This window comes from Gopherus evgoodei, unplaced genomic scaffold, assembly GCF_007399415.2.
Source record: "Gopherus evgoodei ecotype Sinaloan lineage unplaced genomic scaffold, rGopEvg1_v1.p scaffold_257_arrow_ctg1, whole genome shotgun sequence".
In the NCBI taxonomy this organism is placed as follows: Eukaryota; Metazoa; Chordata; order Testudines; family Testudinidae; genus Gopherus; species Gopherus evgoodei.
Genome location: NW_022059920.1, coordinates 18,943 through 39,520, shown reverse-complemented (window position 1 = coordinate 39,520; position 20,578 = coordinate 18,943). Strand labels below are relative to the sequence as shown.

Sequence of the window (20,578 nt, the reverse complement as noted above, 5' to 3'; positions counted from 1 at the left end):
CCTAATTTTGCCCCCATCATATTGTATGTATAGCTGGGGTTTTTTTTTTTTTTTGCAATGTGCATTACTTTACCTTTATATACATTTGCCATTTTGTTGCCCAGTCACTTAGTTTTGTGAGCTCTTTTTGAAGTTCTTCACAGTTTGCTTTGGTCTTACCTATCTTGACCAGTTTAGTATTGTGACATTATTGATATAATCTGGGACCATATAGAACATGGTTGCAACCAAGGTCCTGTAGTGGCACCAAAACTTATGTAAAGGGGGTCATGTAATGTGTCCAAACCAGGTTATGGGTCCTTGGTTATAATTATGGTGTCTATATGTATGTAAAATTTTGTAGTGGAAGTTATGAGTATTGGCTCTATACTGTCTGTATTTCGAACTTATGCTGTGCTTCTGGGAGACATCCCAGACAAGTTGGTGTTAGCTCTGCCTAGCATGCTTGATGGCCCATTGGGCCATCAGCTATTCAAATGACCCACTGAGAGAAGGCAGATACGCCTTGTAACTCAGCAAAGTATGCACGGACTTGCCCATGTGACTCCAGACTCCATTTTGCTGTAATTTTCCACAGTAAGAACAAAAGTGTTCTTACACCTGGAAAAGCCTATAAAAGACTGATGCCTCATCTCCATCTTGTTTTCAGTCCTGCTTCTTATCTCTGGAGGAACTTTGCTACAAACTGAAGCTCTGAACAAAGGACTGACTGACGCATCCCAGAGGGGGATGTACTCTAGAGACTTGATTTGAACCTGCAGTTTACTCCATCACTGCTACAAGCCTAAATTAAGAACTTTGCCATTACTGCATGTAATTGATTCCATTTAACCAATTCTAGCTCTCAGCTCTATCTTTTTTCCTTTTATGATTTTAGATTTTAAAGGATTGGCAACAGCGTGATTTGTGGGTAAGATCTGATGTGTATATTGACCTGGGTCTGAGGCTTGATTCTTTGGGATCGAGAGAACCTTTTTCTTTTATTGGGGTGTTGGTTTTCATAACCATTCATCTCCAGAACGAGTGCACTGGTGGTGATACTGGAAGACTGGAGTGCCTAAGGGAATTGCTTGTGTGACTTGTGGTTAATCAGTGGGGTGAAACCAAAGTCCTCTTTGTCTGGCTGGTTTGGTTTGCCTTAGAGGTGGAAAAACCCCAGCCTTGGGCTGTAACTGCCCTGTTTTAAGCGATTTGTCACTCTCAGTTGGGTCCCACCAGAACCGAATTGTCACAAGTATCATCTGCAAACTTTGCCACCTCACTGTTTACCCCTTTCTCCAGATCATTTATGAATAAGTTGAACAGGACTGCTCCTAGGACTGACCCTTGGGGAACACCACTAGTTACTCCTCTCCATTCTGAAAATTTACCATTTATTCCTACCCTTTATTCCCTGCCTTTTAAACAGTTCTCAATCCATGAAAAGATCCTCCCTCTTATCCCATGATAACATAATTTATGTAAGAGCCTTTGGTGAGGGACCTTGTCAAAGGCTTTCTGGAAATCTAAGTACACTATGTCCACATGCTTGTTGACACCTTCAAAGAACTCTAATAGATTAGTAAGACATGATTTCCCTTTACAGAAACCATGTTGACTTTTGCTCAACAATTTTTGTTCTTCTATGTGCCTGACAATTTTATTCTTTACTATTGTTTCAACTAATTTGCCTGATACAGACATTAGACTTACCAGTCTGTAACTGCCAGGATAGCTTCTAGAGCTCTTTTTAAATATTGGCGTTACATTGGCAATCTTCCAGTCACTGGGTACAGAAGCCAATTTAAAGGACAGGTTACAAACCATAGCTAATAGTTCCCCAATTTCACATTTGAGTTCCTTCAGAACTCTTGGGTAAATAACATCTGGTTCCAGTGACTTGTTACAGTTAAGTTTATCAATTAGTTCCAAAACCTCCTCTAGTAACACTTCAATCTGTGGAAATTCCTCAGATTTGTCACCCACAAAAGGTTTGGGAATCTCACCAACATCCTCAGCAACGAAGATTGAAGCAAAGAATGCATTTAGTTTCTCTGCAATGACTTTATAGTCTTTAAGGGCTCCTTTTGCATCTCGATCATCCAAGGGCCCCACTGGTTGTTTAGAAGGCTTCCTGCTTTTGATGTACTTAAAAAACATTTTGTTATTACCTTTTGAGTTTTTGGCTAGCCCCTTCTTCAAACTCCTCTTTGGCTTTTCTTATTACATTTTTACACATAATTTGGCAGTGCTTATGCTCCCTTCTATTTACCTCACTAGGATTTCACTTCCACTTTTTAAACAATGCCTTTTTATCTCTCACTGCTTCTCTTACATGGTCGTTAAGCCACAGTGACTCTTTTTTAGTTCTTTTGCTGTGTTTTTTAATTTGGGGGGATACATTTAAGTTGGGCCTCTAATATTGTGTCTTTGAAAAGTGTCCTTGCAACTTGCAGGGATTTCACTCTAGTCATTGTACCTTTTAATTTCTGTTTAACTAACCCCCTCATTTTTGCATAGTTCCCCTTCCTGAAATTAAATGCCAGTGTTGAGCTGTTCTTCTCACCACAGGAATGTTAAATGTTGTTATATTATGGTCACTATTTCCAAGTGCTCCTGTTATAGTTACCTCGTGGACTAGATCCTGTGCTCCACTCAGGACTAAATCGAGAGTTGCTTCTCCCATTGTAGGTTCTTGTACCAGCTGCTCCAAGAAACAGTCATTTAAAGTATCGAGAAATTTTGTCTCTGCATTTTGTCCTGAGGTGACATGTACCCAGTCAATATGGGGATAATTGAAATCCACCATTATTATGGAGTTCTTTATTTTGATAGCCTCTCTAATCTGCCTTGGCATTTCATCCTCACTATCACTGTCTTTGACAGGTGGTCGATAAGAGATCCCTATTATTATATTCTTATTAGAGCATGGAATTACTATCCATAGAGATTCTATGGAACATGTGGTTTCATTTAAGATTTTTACTTTATTTGAGTGTACATTTTCTTTAACATACAGTGCCACTCCCCTCCCCACCCCCCGACTATGACCTGCTCTGTCCTTCCAATATATTTTGTACCCTGGAACGATTGCGTTCCATTGATTGTCCTCAGTCCACCAGTTTTCTGTGAGGCCTATTATGTCAATATCCTCCTTTAACACGAGGCTCTCTAATTCACCCATCTTATTATTTAGACTTCTAGCATTTGTGTACAAGCACTTTAAAAACTTGTCACTGTTTCTTTGTCTGCCCTTTTCTGATGTGTCAGATTCTTTTGTGTGTGAATGCTTCTCATCTGATCTGGCCCCTACTTTATCCTCTTCCAGCCTCTCTTCCTGACTAAAACTAGAAAATCTCTATCACTAGATTCTTCTCTAAAACAAGTCTCTGTCCGATCCACAAGCTCCTCTGCAGTCATTGGCTTTCCCCCATCTCTTAGTATAAAAACTGCTCTGCAACCTTTTTAATGTTAAGTGCCAGCAGTCCGGTTCCATTTTGGTTTAGGTGGAGCCCATCCTTCCTGTATAGGCTCCCCCATCCCCAAAGTTTCCCCACTTCCTAATAAATCTAAACGCCTCCTCTCTACACCATCATCTCATCCATGCATTGAGACTCTGAAGCTCTGCCTGCATGACTGGCCCTGTACGTGGAACTGGAAGCATTTCTGAGAATGCCACCATAGAGGTCCTGGATTTCAGTCTCTTTCCTAGCAGACTAAATTTGGCCTCCAGGACGTCTCACCTACCGTTCCTTATGTCATTGATATCTACATGTACCATGACCACTGGCTCCTCCCCAGCACTACACATAAACCTATCTAGATGCCTCGAGAAATCAGCAACCTTTGGACCAAGCAGGCAAGTCACCATAAGGTTCTCCCGGTCCTCACAAATCCAGCTATCCTTGTTTCTAATGATCAAATCTCCCATTACTAACAGCTGCCTTTGCTTAATGTCTGGGGTTCCCTCACCGGAGAGGTAACCTCAGTGCAAGAGGTGACCTCAACACCATCTGGAAGGAGGGTCCCAACTATGGGAAGCTTTCCCTCTGCTCCCACAGACTGCTCTCCTGCCCTGGGCCTTTCATCCTCCTCAACAGCGCAGTGGCTGTCTGACTGGAGGTGGGAGAAAGCTACAGTGTCCCGGAAAGCCTCATCAACATACTTCTCTGCCTCCCTTAGCATCTCCAGTTCCACCACCCTGGCCTCCAAAGCCTCCATGTGGTGTCTGAGAGCCAGGAGCTCCTTGCACCGAATGTACACATACGCCACCCGCCCACAGGGCAGGTAATCATACATGCTACATTGAGTGCAATAAACAGGATAGCCCCCACTCTGCTGCTAGGTTTCTGCCTGCATTCTCTCTTACAGCTACCTAGGTTAACAACAGGGTTTTTGTTTCAACCAAGAAGTCTGTATTACAGCTTAAATGTTTTAAAGAGTGGCAAGAGTATCTCGTCCCCTTCCCACTCCCCTTCCAAACTCCCTCACGAAACTCCCCGTTAGCAGCCCTAGTCGCAAAGCTCCCTGGTTGCTTGCTCACTGCTTTACAAAGCACTCCCCTATCACATACCTCCCCACCCCCAGCCCCTGCTGAAAGCCACCCAGGGTAGGGGGCTGAGAGCACCCCCAGGACCCAAGCCAACACCCCCAGCACTGACTCCTGCACCCCCACACACATACCCAGCCCTCACACCCCATGCTCTGATTCCTGCACCCGCCCACATCCTCACCCCTACCCTGAGCACCAAATATGGGAGCTCCTGCACACACACCCCCCACATTGCCATCTGCATCCCTCACACCAAAGGGAGCTGCCCCAGGTAAGCACTCCACACCCAAATGTCTTGCCCCAACCCTGAACACTCTCCTGCATTCTAAAACCTGGTCAGACCCTGCACCCCAATCTCCAGCCTGCTCCTGCACCCTAACTCCCTCCCAGACCCTGCACCCCCAGTCCTGACTCCTCACCCTGAACACCTTGCCCTCACTGACTCCTGCACCCCCTCTCACACGCCCAGCCCTTACTCCTTCACCCTTCACAAACACACCCCAGTTCCCTACACTCCGATTCCTGCAACCACCCATACCCCCTTCCCTCCCCCACCCCAGCCCCCTGCCTCTCACGCACCCCTAGCCCTGACTCCTGCCCCCTCCATTCCCACCTGCATTGCTCGCATGAAACAGGAGTGGCTCCAGGTAAGAACTTCACACCCCAAACCTCTGCCCCAGCCCTGAGCCCCCTCCCACACCTTAAATCCTGGCCAGACCCTGCACTCTAACGTTTTTATTTTTTTTTAATAATAAATTAAAAAGCACTTTACAAAAGTTAGCTAACAGTACAAACAATATTTGGAAAGATCATTAAGTGGTGCACCAAGACTCTCAGCAATTTTCAAGTGGTCTGTGGAAAAATCAGTTAGACTACAAAAACAATCAAGGTACCTCATTTTATTTTCATTTACTTACTATTACTCATAGGAGGAGGATGAAAAAAATGAATGAAAAATGGGGGTTGGGGAAGATAAGAGAATGTTCTTTTTCTTGCCTGGGTCCCAAGGAGGGACCCCAAAAATGGAGCTGAGTACAGGGCCCCACTAACACTAAATCCGCCACTGAGCTTCCTTCTCTGGATACTCCCAGCCAGCATTCAAGGACACACGGACTGTCTGTGTGATAGGTAACTTTGGACCAGCAGCTCTGACTCCAGCAGCCTGCTTGTTACACCCCAAGCACATTCAGGTCTGGGTGGAGAAGGCTCAAGGTTTGAGAGGTCAGGGATAAGAAGCTTCTGTTGATTATGCTGCACCTAACCCTCAGTTTTACTTGAGCAAACAGGAGATATTTGACGTTGTGCGATACGGCTCCTGTGCTCTGTTCCCAAAGTGTTCTGCAGCAGGGGAGGGTCTCTGACAGTGTGTGTCACTGGTATATTGGCGTGATGCTGAAACAGGGCAGAGTAGAGGTGGCATTGTGGGGCTGGCGTGAACCATCTCTCTTCATTTCCCCTTCCAAGAACCGAGGGGAGAGTAACCCTTACCTAGCGAGGTCACATTCTCATAGTTCTCCTGCATGACATCCCTGTAGAGGGCTCTCTGAGTAGGGTCCAGCAGAGCCCACTCTTCCCTGGTGAAATACACAGCCACCTCCTCGAAGGTCATCGGCCTCTGAAAGAGCGAGAGTCCAACACTCAGTACCTGCTGCCCCACTCACAGCCCCCCTGTACATGGGGGACAGGAGCCAAACAGAAACTCTGGGTGGATTGCAGTCAGAGTCCCACCCCCACCCTGCTCAGAGCATCCAGGAAACACCAGGGGGAGGGAACAAAGAGAGAGCCCCTCCTCTCTCTCAGCAGAGCCATCACACACCTACTAGCCACAGATTGATTCAGGAGATGGAGCCCTTAGCAGGGTCCAGGGACAGCTCCCTGGTCAGAAGCCCAACACTCTCCCCATTCTGAAGAGCTGGATGTGAAGGGAGGGGAATCTCCCCTAAGCCTCACTGGGTGGGTGCCCCCTTCATATCTCACAGCAGCCGCTGGTTAGGCAGGTCGGGCTCCAGCACTACGAGTCTGGTCAGTTTTCCCAGCTCCATGGAGCTAGGTTATTTTCTGCCCCACAAACTAAAGCATTTCCACACTCGAACCTCCTGGGTCTGTTCCTAGAATCTAGGCCACTTATTAACTAACTCCCAGCAGGTTTAGCACACCCCTGTCCTGCTCCCTTTCTCCACCCTGTGCATTTTCTGCAAACCAGACTGTGCAAACCTTCCCATCTCTGGGGTATTTGCTGTCCCGCTCCCTCCTGCAGGAGCCCACCAGCAACCCCCTGATAATACCTACCTGAACTGGCTCCTCTGCAGCCATTTCTCTACCCTGTCCAACGAGAGGACGGGATGAACTGGAGCGAAACATGGACATTATTCTGCAGCCTGGCAGGGTGAGAAGGGCAGTTCTGAAGGTTTCAGAACAGGCTTTAATTCATTTCACAGCATGATTCCCCCAGGCCCTTTCCATGCAGACCGACGCCCTAGAGTCTGCCATGCTGAGAAAAGCTTGATATCTTTTTACAGTGTAGACCTGGCCTCTCCGGCCAGGCTAAGCCCACAGAGACATTTTAACCTTTCTCCCTCCCCCCGTCCCATAACAAAATCTCTGAACACAAGGCTAGAAAAAAGCAGAACCAAAGGAGTCACTGTGGAGGATTCCGTCAGACACTGACCCCACGGCAGCCACACCCCAACAGGGGGAATATGGAGTCAGGAACTGGATTCTTCTCTGTTTGATTCTCATCTTTTCTACAGGAAAGTGACTCTATCCAGGGTGCAGCAATATATCTTTCTGGGCAGATTAGAGATCTGGAAATCTCTCTCCAAACTCTTCTCTCCCACGGCCCCTTTCAGTCTCTCTTTCTCCTTCTATCACATTTCCCTGTCCCCTCTCCCTGCTCGTCTGGTAGAAAAGTCCCATTCCTGGGTAGTTTGCTCCCTCATTGCTGGATTTTATCCTGCAATTGCTAATGGGACAAGAAATGAGGGGTTCTGTTTGCGTGGAGTCATTTTAAGGCCAGACCCCAGCATTTTTCCTTCGTTCCTTTCAGATACTTGGAATGTCTGGCTCAGAAATTAGTATTAACAGGGCCCAGGGCTGCCCTAGGGGGCTAGTACCAGCTGGAGAATGTCATCCCCTGGGCCAGGCAGAGAAGCAGCTTTAATTAAGGTCACTTTCCAGCACAGAACCCCGCTGGGGGAGCAGCAGCTGCCAAGCCTGGTCTCCCAGATTACAATGGAGGCTGCAGCATCTGACCCAGGAAGCTGAACCCCAATATCCTGAGCAGAGAGGGACAGAGCGTTTGAGCAGCTTCCCTCCTTTAGCTCTCTGGGGAGAGCAGCTAATGAGAGCCTCTCCTCACAGGGAGAACTGCTGATCTCATTTGCCCCACTGTCCATCTGAGTCACTCCTTGTCTTTCCATGCAGTGACTCTGGATTAACAATGGTCTCAATGACACCAGATTTCAGAAAGAATGAGTCCAGAATGCTGTGGAAGAGACCATTGTGTGGCAGTGCTGACCCCCTTCCCACCTCCCTCACCCCCCAGATCTAGGACAAGGACTGGGGGCACAAATTTTCTAAATGGAATCAAAAGTTCCTGCAGTTTTCAAAAGAGGAGAAAAGCAAAATCTGTGATTTCACACTAACAGTGTTTGCTAAGTGGACAGAAAGTTATCCCAGTGACAGGGCACGTGATGGGGGAATGCCAGGCAGTGCTTGGAGCCAGGACTTTGGCACAAGTTGATCAGAGAGAAGGATCATGGTTAGTAGAAGTTCCCACAGCCAGGGTCCCACCTGAGACTGAACCCCCAGAGTCCCTGGCCAGGGACCCCAGATCCCCCTCAAAGACCCACCAGCCAGGGAATCCCCACCAGACCATGACTGTCAGGTTGGGAATTCCAAAGGGTTCCACCCACCAAGAGCCCCCAGCAGCCAGAGACCCATCCACTGGGAACTCAGTTCCTCAATGCCTGCCTAGGACCCCCCCACACACACACACACACACCACCACCAGCAGGATCTGCCCTGACATTTGTTTGAGACTCCCTCTTCCACCCAGCGGGACCCCTTGATGTTTTACAGTGGGACCCCTCACTCTGCTTCCCTGGCATCCCCAGACCTAGTGCCAGGGATCCCCTCCCCCACCTCTGCGCACTGGGCATGGCAATGATCCCAGGAGCCAGCCGGGGAAGCCCACACAGAGCCCCTGGCACAGAACCAGGCTCTCTCTAAACCCCTGTCCCGCCCCCGCAAGAGACACCCACCCCTCCTGTTCTGCAGCCAACAGGCCCCCAGCGATACCCACCTCCAGGACCCATAGCCTCAGGGATGGGCACATCACAACCATCCCCCATAACCCCAAACCTCCACAACCCACCAACCTGACTAGGATACCCCCTGCCCAGCCACCCAGAGTCCTCCCCCTACCACAATGCCCCTTCAGCTGCAATCTCCCCACACAGCCCCACTCCGCACACAGCAACACTGTTACCTCACAGTGCCTGAGTGAATAGAAAGTTATCACTGCTCCCTGCTGGCCAGTCACACAGGCAGAAGGAGCCCTTGGGGGTGCTTCTTTAACAGGACAATGGAAGCCCTAGAGGGCAAGAAAGGTCCATGGCCTGTCGCTAGCAAATAATGGCCACCATGGATCCACCCCAGAGGTGGCTGCATCTTAGCACAGGGAAAAGCAACCCATCATATTCAATTAGAAATAAAACTACTAAAGAGTAGTAGTTTGGGTTATTCTATATCAATTTTTGAGATTGTCATAACCTAGTCCCAGATTTGGACCTTAGCGTCCAAAATATGGGGGTTAGCATGAAAACCTCCAAGCTTAGTTACCAGCTTGGACCTGGTAAAGCTGCCACTACCCAAAAAATTAGAGTGTTTTGCGGCACTCTGGTCCCCCCAAAAACCTTCCCTGGGGACCCCAAGACTCAAATCCCTTGAGTCTCACAACAAAGGGAAATAAACCTTTTCCCTTCCCCCCCTCCAGGCGTTCCTGGAGAGATACACAGAAGCAAACTCCGTGAATCTAAACAGAGGGAGTCCACCCTCTCTATTTCCAGTCCTGGAAACACAAGCACTTCCCTCTTCACCCAGAGGGAATGCAAAGTCAGGCTAGTAAATCTAACACACACAAATTTCCCCCTGACTTCTTCCTCCCACCAATTCCCTGGTGAGCACAGACTTAATTCCCTGGAGTTCCCCACTAAAGAAAAACTCCAACAGGTCTTAAAAGAAAGCTTTATATAAAAAGAAAAAAAATACATAAAAATGGTCTCTCTGTATTAAGGTAACAAATACAGGGTCAATTGCTTAAAAAAATATGAATAAACAGCCTTATTCAAAAAAAATACAATTCAAAGCACTCCAGCACCTATAAACATGTAAATACAAAAGAAAAAACAATAACCCCTATTGTTTTTATGATCTCTGTACTCACAACTTGAAAACAAAAGATTAAAAAGCAGGAAATAAAATCCCCTCATAGCCAAACGAGAGTCAGACAGAAGACCAAGAACAAAAGACTCACACACAAAAAACCCTCCACCCAGATTTGAAAAAGTCTTGTTTCCTGATTGGTCCTCTGGTCAGGTGTTTCAGGAACTTCTTTTTAGGTGTAGGAGACATTAACCCTTAGCTATCTGTTTATGACAGAGATACACAGAGACAACCTGTCACAAATGACATTTGATAACACAAGAGAAAAACACCAAGATCGGAGGGGATTTGATGTTGCTATTAAATAACTAGTGGAAAAAGGGGACTGTTGGACTGCATTTTATATGATTGTCCAATACATAAACAGAATGTAATGCCCCCCCCCCCCGGGGCCAATATTCACATGAGCAGCTCAGAGCCCTTTGAGGAGCTGATTTAAAGGGGGGCAGGAACCTGGAAGGCTCCCTGGCCAATGGAAGGGGGCAGCAGGAGGATTGGGAAATGGTGTCTGGGCAGTCTCCATGGGGGATGTGCTCCTCCCTTCCCCGCCCTGGCAGAGAACGGACATCTCATCCCATCCCATCCCCACTCCAGGGGGAGCCATGTTCTGGGGAATGACTCAGGGCAACAATTTCCCACCCGAACAAGGACAAATCGCTGCAGATAAAATGGGTGGGAAAATTCACCCCCCATCAGAGAGATTTTAAATTGGACATTTGAGAAGTATGGGGGAGAAAAGGGAAAATCAGAGGCAATTAGAGAGCTGATCATTGGCGGGGGGGGGGTGAATCTCCCTTGATTTTATAGCCACGTGTGATAATGAGAGCGCAAAGGGGAAATCTTGAGAGAATGTGTGTGTGGGAGGAAGTGGCAAAAACAGGGACAGGATCCAGTTAACTCACCTCCCTCCCCCACCCGGGAATGTCCTGGCTGCACAGAGACAGATCTACCCCCTCCACCCCAGTGACCTCCCCCTCCCTGCAACTCCGGCTTCTCCCCACAGACACGCCCCCACACCAAAGGGAGGGGCTCTGCCAGCGCTTCCCCCTGAGCTCAACTCCTGCTCCTCCCCCCAGCCCGGATTGTGCCCTTTAGCCCCCCACCCCGACCCTGCCTCCAGCTGCCTGACCGCCCCCCGCCCATCAATTTTCTGCTCAGCGCCCGCCCCCCGCCGCTCCCTGTTACTCCCCCGCCCCGCTCCAGCCCCGCCCCCAGCGCCCGGCGGAACGTTACAGCTGGTCCGGGCAGAGGGAAGGGCAGAGACTTCAGCGGCTGTTACTGGGCATGCGCACTGCCCGGGAGTAGCACATTGCTATTGGGAGCGATTCAATACACCGGCCCCACACGCCGGGCCCCGAGCTCCCCCTCGGCCTCCCCGCTGGGTCCCAGGCTCCGCCCCCTCGCCGGGCCTCGGGCTGTCCCAGGCTCCGCCCCCCCGGGCCGGGCCCCGGGGTCCGCCCCCCCACACATACACGCGACGGCCGGGCACCAGCCTCTGCTCCCCCGCCGGGCCCCGGCCCCGGCCCCCCCATCCCAGCGGGGCGGGCTGATCCTCCTGCAGCTCCATTAGGTCCGAGGCAGCTCCAAGGCTTCTCCCAGACTCCTCGGGGCAGAGTCACTTTGCCGCCCCCCCAGCATCCCCCCCCGGGGTCTCTCACTCCCCGCGGGCTCCGGGTCACAATGTCCCACCGCCCTTCCCCCACCTGCATCTCCGGCTTCTCCCCTCTCCTCCCCTCCCCTCCCGCCAGCCACACCAAGGGGAACCCCCGGGCCCCAGTCTCTGTCCCCACCTGGATCCCAGCGTGGCCAGAGGCAGATTTCGGCTGCAGATGAGAACAGCGGCTATGCTCCGGCTCGGGGGGCTCCAGCGCTGCTGGCAGCACGTTGAGAACCAGGGAGCAGCTGCTCAGCCCGGGCTCGGTCACAATGTGCCAGAGCCCTGCCCCCAGGAGCTGCCCCGCCCCCGGGCTGTGCCAGAGCCCCGCCCCCAGGAGCTGCCCCGCCCCCGGGCTGTGCCAGAGCCCCGCCCCCAGGAGCTGCCCCGCCCCTGGGCTGTGCCAGAGCCCCACCCCCAGGAGCTGCCCTGCCCATGGGCTGTGCCAGAGCCCCGCCCCCAGGAGCTGCCCCGCCCTCGATCTGAGCCAGAGCCCCGCCCCCAGGAGCTACCCCGCCCCCAGCACTTCCAGAGCCCCACCTCCAGGAGCTGCTCCGCGCCCGCTCTGTGCTGTAGCCCCGCCCCCAGGAGGTGTCCCGCCTCTAGGCTGGGCCAGAGCCCCTCTCCCAGGAGCAGCCCCACCCTAGGTTGTGCCAGAGCCCCGCCCCCAGGAAATGCCCCGCCCCCGAGCTGAGCCAGAGCCCCGCCCTCAGGAGCTGCCCGCACCTATGATGTGCCAGAGCCCCGCCCCCTGGAATTTCCCCATGTTGTGTCTCTGAGCTTTGTTCTCCTGCTGCCTTCTTCCCAGCACTCCCTGCTCCCAGCTGCTCCCTTCATATGTCTGCAAACATCCCCCTCCCACTGGGGCTGGCTGCAGTGCTCGCTGGGGCTGACTCCAGTGGCTGAAGTTCCCTCCATCTCTGCTTCACCGGGGAGTGGGAGACGGAGGAAGGACGAAGGGAGGAGATGGTCCCAGGGTGTGAAACCAGAATCAGGAGGCAGGGAAAGAAGGACTGTTTGGAAAGGTGGTTTTTTGCAAGGGGAGTTGATCCAGATGGAGTCAGAAGAAGTTGGGCAGCAGAGGCTCAGGGAAATTGAGGGGAAACCCCTGGGTGTCTCAGTGTTGGCCAGGGTTTGTACAGCACCTTGCATAATATGGGGTCTCACTTCAGTCATGGTCTGTGCAGCACCTGGGAGCCCTGTCTGTTTCCTGATCAAAGGCGCTGGGAATGGAGAGAGGGAAACCTCAGCACCTGAAGGTTAATGCAGCCCTGTGTGCAACCCCTGCTAGGGTGATCCGACAGCAAATGTGAAAAATTGGGACGGGGGTGGGGGTAATAGGCATCTATATAAGAAAAAGACCCAAAAATCGGGACATCCAGTCATGCTAGTCCCTGCTGTTCTCATAAGGGGTCGGCTTAGAGAGGGTTTGGCTACACTTGCAGCTGTCCAGCGCTGGGAGTTAAAGCTGTCTTCCTACAGCTGTTTAGGGAAAGCGCTGCAGTGTGGACACACTGACAGCTACCAGCACTCTGTCATGGCCACATTTGCAGCGCTGTTGGGAGTGGTGCATTATGGGCAGCTATCCCAGCATTCAAGTGGCTGCAATGTGCTTTTCAAAAGAGGAGGGTGGGGTGGAGTGTGACACGGAGCGTGGGGGAGACAGAGCGAGTGGATTTTTGGAGCTGACACTGTGTCAGCTCCCTGCCTGGCAAGTTCAAGCCTCCTCCCCCACCCCTCTCTCATTCACTAAATGCAAATAGCCGCCTTTGTTTTTTTCCTCACAGACCAGATAAGCCGCTGATCCAAAACAGACCCCCCCCCCGTGCCCACCCGGCTGCTTCTCTCCTCAAGCAAACACCAGCTGTGGGTGTTCCAAAGGGATCCCCCTGCCTCTGCTCATTCACTGCAAACAGTAACTGTGTTTGGTTTTTAGATAAGCAGCTCCGGGAGCCTTGAGCTCACAACAAAACAAACAGAGGCATCACACCAAAACAAAGAGCGTTATCTCTACTTAAAAGCATTATGGGAAGGTTCCGGAGGTCAGTGACAGCGTAGTAAGATTAATCACTGTTTACACTGGCACCCCAGCGCTGCATCACCAGCTCTGTTCTCTTTATTCCTCTCGTCGAGGTGGAGCACATGCAGCACTGTAGCCAGGGAGATACAGCGCTGTATGTGCCTTGCCAGTGTGGACGGGGAGTAAGTTACAGCGCTGTAAAGCCACCACCTGCACTGTAACTCTCCAGTGTAGCCAAGGCCTGAGTTGTAGTAATAATAGCAGCCAAGAATCCGGTGGCACCTTATAGACTAACAGACGTATTGGAGCATGAGCTGTCGTGGGTGAATACCCACTTCGTCAGATGCAACAATAGTCCCATATGGGCTAGTGGTCAGGATTCCTAGTTTTCATCCAGGTGGCCTGGGTTCAACTTCTGGTGTGGGAAGAGTGCAGAGCTTTTGCCCAGAGTGGAGGCAGGAAATGAAAGGAACAGGAAGGGATCCTGCCAGCAGGGGAGTTAGACAGTGTGGGGAGGGGACCCAAGAAGTGGGGGTGGGGCAGTGGTTTGGGGGGATATGAGGGAAGGATCCCAGCAGTGTGGGAAGTTGACAACCTGGAGAGCACAGGCCTGGCATGGGGACCTGGAAGAGTGAATGTGTCCCTCTAAACCCATCAACTGCAGACTAGGCAGGCTTGGAAGAATTGCGTATTTGTTGGTAAATGTCAATTTCTGTGTAAACACACAACCCAATGGCAAAATATTTCCATCAATAATCATCAAAATTGACAGATGGGCAAAGTAAGAAACATGCTGCTTGAGAACTTATCATGTTGTAGGAGCAGCAGTGATCTGTATGCTCTGTATAACCTGTATGCTCAAAAGGTCTGTTAAACTCCCCCAGCTTGTGTCCTTTCCCTCTTTGAATGCCTGTGAAGTGGCTTTCCCACTCTCCTTTGTACCTCCAGTGAATGCCCTTCACCCGGCCCATCTGGCCAGTGGTTCGCTGTGTTACATTCTATTGCACCTCAGGGAGACTGATCTTCATCGCACCGTCCATCGCTGCGCTGTGGGACACTTACCTTAAAGGATCCTGACATCTCCACTGCCAGGCCTGTCCTGGGAGCGTGAGTATGAGTGTGACACCCTCCCCCATCCCTTCTTTTGAGCTTAGCTATCAAGCTAATAAATGTGCTGCTTTCTGCCAAACTCTGGGGGGAGGGGCATTATTAGTCCTCTCTAAGCTTACTAACTGACCCAATTTTGGGTAACACAAGCAACATTGTTTGATCTGTTATTGTACCAAAGGGGGAGATGGTTGTCTATAAAGGAGGGTGAAGACTAAATGCCTCTGATGAGAATGGGATTTGAACCCATGCAGGCAGAGCATAATGGGGTAGCAGTCCATCACCTTAACCACTCGGTCACCTCATCTGAGCTGTCAAAAAATGGACAGGAGGAGAAATCTAAGGCCGGCAGAGATAGGGACACTAAGGAGTTTTTAAATACTAAGCATAAGCAGGGTCTGAATGAGCTCCCCTCTCTCACCTAGTGAGGAGCTGGGGAAAGACTTCAGGAACAGACCGTGTTTGCATAGACACACCTACTCTGCCTAGCTATGCAGCATGATGGGGCCGCTTCCCCAAAATGACCAGTTTGGGATGGTCTTGGGTTACAAATCACTTTAGGATTGAGTGGAATGAAATGTTATTCTCCTTCCTGTATGAGTGAAGGGCAGCAGAACATACCTAGTCCGTCCTGACGGAGGGGTAGGTGAGTGAGGAATAGCTTTTATTGGACTGCAGAGAAGTGATTGAGGACGTCACCCTAAACCAGTGGTCCCCAAACATTTCACATTGTGCCCTCTTAGCCATGGCTGTGGCCCCTCGGAAGCCACGGTCAAGAACCGGGGCTGGGAGGAGTGGGGCTGTTGCTTGCTGGGGAGAGGGGTGCGGACAGGGGTACAGGGGTCGACGCCGGGCTGGGAGCCAGAGTCTCAGGCTAAGGGTGGGGTTGGGGAAGAGCTGTGGCAGAGCGGTGCTGAGTGGTGCTCCCTCCCTGCCCTCCATGTGGGCTGGCTCAGGTCCTAAGGTGCCCCCATGAATGTTCCCCTGTATCCCCCTAGAAGTTGCACCCCACATTATGGGGACCACTGAACCCTACTTGCTAAGCCGGGGCTAGTGATGCCAAACCCTAGGGAAAGGGAGTACAAGTGTGGGGGCCCCAGCACCAGAACCATGTCCCTACCTTCTGTCTGTGGCTCTACCCCCTTCCACCTCTTCCACCCATGGCCCCATCCACTGTCACCTCTGTTCCACCCCTTCCCCCACCAGCCCCACCCTATCACTCTTTTACCCCTGCCCCGCTGTGGCCCTGAGACCAGAGAAGCTCTGTGCCCCTGCTGCAGCCCCCGGGCTGTAGCAGGGAGTGGGAGCTCCTCCAGCCCTGGGGCTGACATAGGTGCGGGAAGGAACCAGACACAGACAGCTTGTTTGCTCAGGAAGGCGCCCCGTCGTCAGACGTGGCAGCCCTTTTATTATCTTCAGTTACAGCATTCCTACAGCATTAGCATAATTCACAACTCTATTTACTATCCTTCTATTGGTGGCCTTGGGACTCTCCCCTTCCCTTCCTCCCATGTGGAAAAGCAGAAGCGCAGCGCATGTTGTACTTTTCCATCTTGTGATTAGATAAAGGGTTTATAGGGAACAATCATCTGGTGGCTTGCCAGCCAGGACCGATCCCTACATCTCCCCCTTTAGTTTTTAAGGATAAGGAACATATTTTTGTTTGGCCCACGGACAACCCTGGGTACACAAGGAAACCAGGGAGGGGACGCATTGAATACTGCAACAGGTAAATATGAGAAGTAAAAGGCAGAGTCCCCCATAGGTTATTAATTGGTGTAACCAGCCCCATCCTGGCAGCCAGTTAGACAGCCAATCCCACCAGGAAGAGAAGGGATCGTTGTGAATTTGAATTTGAGCAGTTAGGTTTTTTATCAGCGCAAGCTGATTATTTACAGAATGAGAATGATCAGAGATGTTAAAACAACACATGTTATTAACTTTTTCGCACCCATAGTGGTGCAATAGGACAAGATAATCAATAGCAGCTCTATTTTGCAAAATTCCATGGCGTAATTCGGTTTGTTCCTCATTGAGCAGTGCCACGGCAATAGAAGTAGCATTAAGGGCTTTAACTGCTGAACACGCTAGCCGGTTAATATTATTGCTATTAATAATGGTTAGGCCAGGTATACCAACCAGGGAGGTGGCCAAGGCTACATACTCGGTTTTGGAAAGAAGGTGAACTTCAGAATCACACTCGGAAGTTAATTGAGAATAAGAGTGCTTACTTCGCATTGCCTGTTCGGGTCGAGGGGCAAAGATGAGAGACAAACGGCTAATGCAACAGTGGGTGCCATCAGTGAGATTGGCAGGAATATAATTGAAGGTTCGATCAGCACAGGTCCAAAACCATCCAGGGGGCAGCTTTATATGCTTATATAGATAAGAGGCATTATATTGCGTAGAGCAATTAAGGGGGGAGTCGGGCAGGGTGACACAGGTATGCGCAGTGCAATTAGTCATACGCGCACAACTGGCGTTCAAATCAGCAACATAAGGGGTAAGCAACTGAATGGCCCCATTTGGAAGATGTTGGGATTGAGGTCCCCAATTGTGATAGGCTGAAAAGCCCAGATTTTTGATCGTGGTGTTGCTTTCTAAACTGGAATAGAACCATGTGCTGTTTTCTATTTCGTTTGCATTGTGGCAAACTGGGATGAGACATGTCCCAAGAAGCTGCCCTACCGCTGTTTGCTGGGAAAGACAAAAATCAGTGCGATTGATAGATAGGGCCAGGGCTTCCCACACATTAGCGGCCGGGGGTAATTTAGAACGCATCGATGCCCCATAACCTGAAGGCAAACAAGCAACAAATATCATTATACATAACATCACACAAGAATTAGCATTCAGGCAAGCAATAAGAGCAGTTAACAAATTCTCTGGGGTTTTCTCCTTTTCTTGCTGTTCCAGCAGACGCTCAGCTTGCTGTGAGAGGGACTTTATTTGTCCCCACGTCACTGGTGCATTGGGAGTACCGCGGCGCCGTCCTTGAGACAGCGTAACTGTTGTTGTTAATAACTGATTGAAATCAGGAATGGGATTGTTAAGACCCTGGTGCCACGCCATGCTGCGGGCCGCCTGTGGGGTCCTCTTTCCACGGACGGATGTAACGGGCTGGGACCCACACAGGCCCCTCAGGTGTGTTGACAGCTGCGTAACCTGGCCCCAAGGAAATCAAGGGGAGTGGGGCACTCCACGTTGTTCCAGGGAGTTGTCGATACGTTACTTTAGGGGCGGGGAGTTCTTCCTTGCACCGAAAGTGTTTCTGTAAACGGGATATATAATGGGTACCATCAAAAACAAGATTTAAATGATTGATTGTATAGAGCACATGTGCTAACCACTCCTCCTTGTCTGGCAATGTGGGCGGGATTCCCCCTTTTGTTTTTTGTTGGAGGAGAGCTGTTTTCAGGGTGCGGTTGGCGCGCTCAACGATGGCTTGGCCCTGCGAATTGTAGGGGATGCCAAAGGTGTGCACGACGCCCCAACGGGAGCAGAAGGCAGCGAATTGCTGAGAGCAATAAGCTGGCCCATTATCCGTTTTTAGCTTGGCCGGGATGCCCATAACAGAAAAACAACGGACAAAATGGTTGATAACGTGCCGAACACGTTCACCTTTGTGGGGCGGGACCCAAAGGTAACCGGAATAGGTATCAATAGTAACATGAAGAAAATTCCACGGGGAAAAGGGGGGAAAACGTGTGACATCCATTTGCCAAAGCTGATTGGCGCCGAGACCGTGGGGGTTAATGCCGGTGGGGGGGTAGGAGCGGAGGGAGGAACATTGTGGGCATTGTTGGACAACAGCCTTAGCTTCATCCAAGGGAATGGAGAACTCCCGAGCGAGGGCTTTAGCATTTTGATGATGAAAGGCGTGGCTGGAGGTAGGGGAATGAACCCAGGAAATACGCACTTGTGCATCAGCATAAGCGTTGCCCTCAGACAAGACCCCGGGGAGGGGAAGGTGGCTACGAATATGTGCAATAAAAAACGGGTGAGACTGGGAGCGCAAAAGCTGTTGGAGAGTAAGAAAGAGGGCAAGGAGTGGTTGTTCCATGAGTGGGGTCACGTAGCTACCAGCTATAGCGGTACCAACATTAGCAACATAAAGGCTGTCTGTAATAACGTTAAGGGGGACAGTGGAGAAGTGAGAAAAGGCTAAACAAAGGGCAGCAAGTTCTGCCCGTTGAGGGCTCGTTTGGGGAGTGGTAAAACGCGAATGCCACTGCGTACCACTACGCCAAGAGACTACACCGCGGGTCGGACAGCCATCGGTAAAGACCGTAAGAGCACCAAGTATCGGGGTATGCTGGCAAAGATTACGAAACACAGTGGGAATGTGACGAATGGCATGCAGGCGAGGGTCTTTATTAGTGTGATAGGAAAGGGAGCCCACAAAACCGGCCAGGGCCAGTTGGAGGGCATCAGAGAAAGCAAGAGCTGACTCGGTACCGCGTAGCGGGAGTGGGAGAACAATTTCCATGGGATCCAATGCGAAAAGGGCACGACAGCGGTGCCGGCCCTTAGTAATTAATTGGGTGATCATGAGCTCCAGAGGAGACAAGGTGTTGGGAGGGGAATGTGGGAGGTAGAGCCATTCAAGAATTCGCAGCAGGGAAACACCGGGATCTTGAGCCACAATGGCGCAGGGTTGTAGGGTGTCACAGAGACAAATTAATTTCGGTGGTACATTGTCACAGGCATCCAATGGCGGGCCAGGAGCTGGTTAAGCGTGGCTAAAACGGCCAATTGCTCGGTGGAGAGGGCGATGAGATCAGAGGGATGAGTGCCCTGGGTAAGGGCCAAAAAGGAGGGGGCGCAGGGTACTGGTAGTAATTTGATAATAGGGGCGTAACCAATTGATAGCCCCCAAAAGTTGTTGTAGGACCACATAGGTGACCGGGTTAAGTATTTGTAGCGAGGGAAGGATCGGAGTGGAATAGGCAGCCTGAAGCTTATGGCCCAAATATTGGAACGGCTCATGGAGTTGGACCTTTTCCGGGGTAATTTGCAATCCATAAGTCCGAAGGGAGGAGGTTAGCTGATTAAGCCAATCCTGTGGGAGGACTGGGGCAGCAACCAGAATATCATCCATATAATGGTAAACAAGGAGAGAGGGGAAAAATTGTCGAAAAGAAGACAGAGCAGTATCTACATAGTGTTGGCACAGGGTGGGGCTGTTAAGCATGCCCTGGGGAAGAACGGTTCATTGATAGCGATGAGTTGGGCGAGAATTATTAAGAGTGGGGACAGTAAAGGCAAAGTACCTTTTGTCTTGCTCCTGAAGAGGGATGGAAAAAAAACAATCCTTTAAGTCAATCACGGCCAATTGGAAGCCTTGTGGGATAAGATTGGGATTTGGGGCACCACATTGTAGGGGGCCCATGGGTTCTAGGATTTTATTAATAGCTCGCAAATCGTGTAATAGCCGCCATTTTCCTGATTTCTTTTTTATTACAAAAACAGGAGTATTATAGGGACTGGTGGTGGGTTCAAGGTGTCGGGCTTCGCACTGTTCCTGAACTAAGGCGGAGAGTGCGGTCAGCTTTTCGGCGGGTAGGGGCCACTGCTCCACCCAAAAAGGGGAGTGCGTTTTCCAGGTGAGGGCTAATGCAGTGGGAGTGGTTGCCATGTAAAAACAAACTAGATTAATTTAACTAAAAAATTGAAAAAATTCACGATATAGGTGGTCCAGCCGCTCCCAGTTGGGATTTAGGGCAGTTAAGGCTAGGCACCAGTCACGGTCCTCGCTATATTCAGCCTCATAAAACGCCGCAGGCAGGTGGCTAGAATTGGTGGTTACAAAATATACTTC

The 20,578-nt window shown here is 50.6% G+C and overlaps 1 long non-coding RNA gene and 1 other non-coding gene across 2 annotated transcripts; both read right to left on the bottom strand.

Moving 5' to 3' along the window:
- Positions 1-6,106: 6,106 nt before the first annotated feature.
- LOC115640232 lies at positions 6,107-9,035 on the bottom strand. Its single transcript, XR_003997851.1, has 3 exons — positions 9,021-9,035; positions 6,821-6,909; positions 6,107-6,146 (listed from the first exon to the last, which is right to left on the bottom strand). It is a non-coding gene; the product is annotated as an uncharacterized LOC115640232 (long non-coding RNA).
- Positions 9,036-14,982: 5,947 nt separating this feature from the next.
- On the bottom strand, positions 14,983-15,064 carry TRNAS-GCU. Its single transcript has one exon. It is a non-coding gene; the product is annotated as a tRNA-Ser (tRNA).
- Between the last annotated feature and the right edge of the window lie 5,514 nt (positions 15,065-20,578).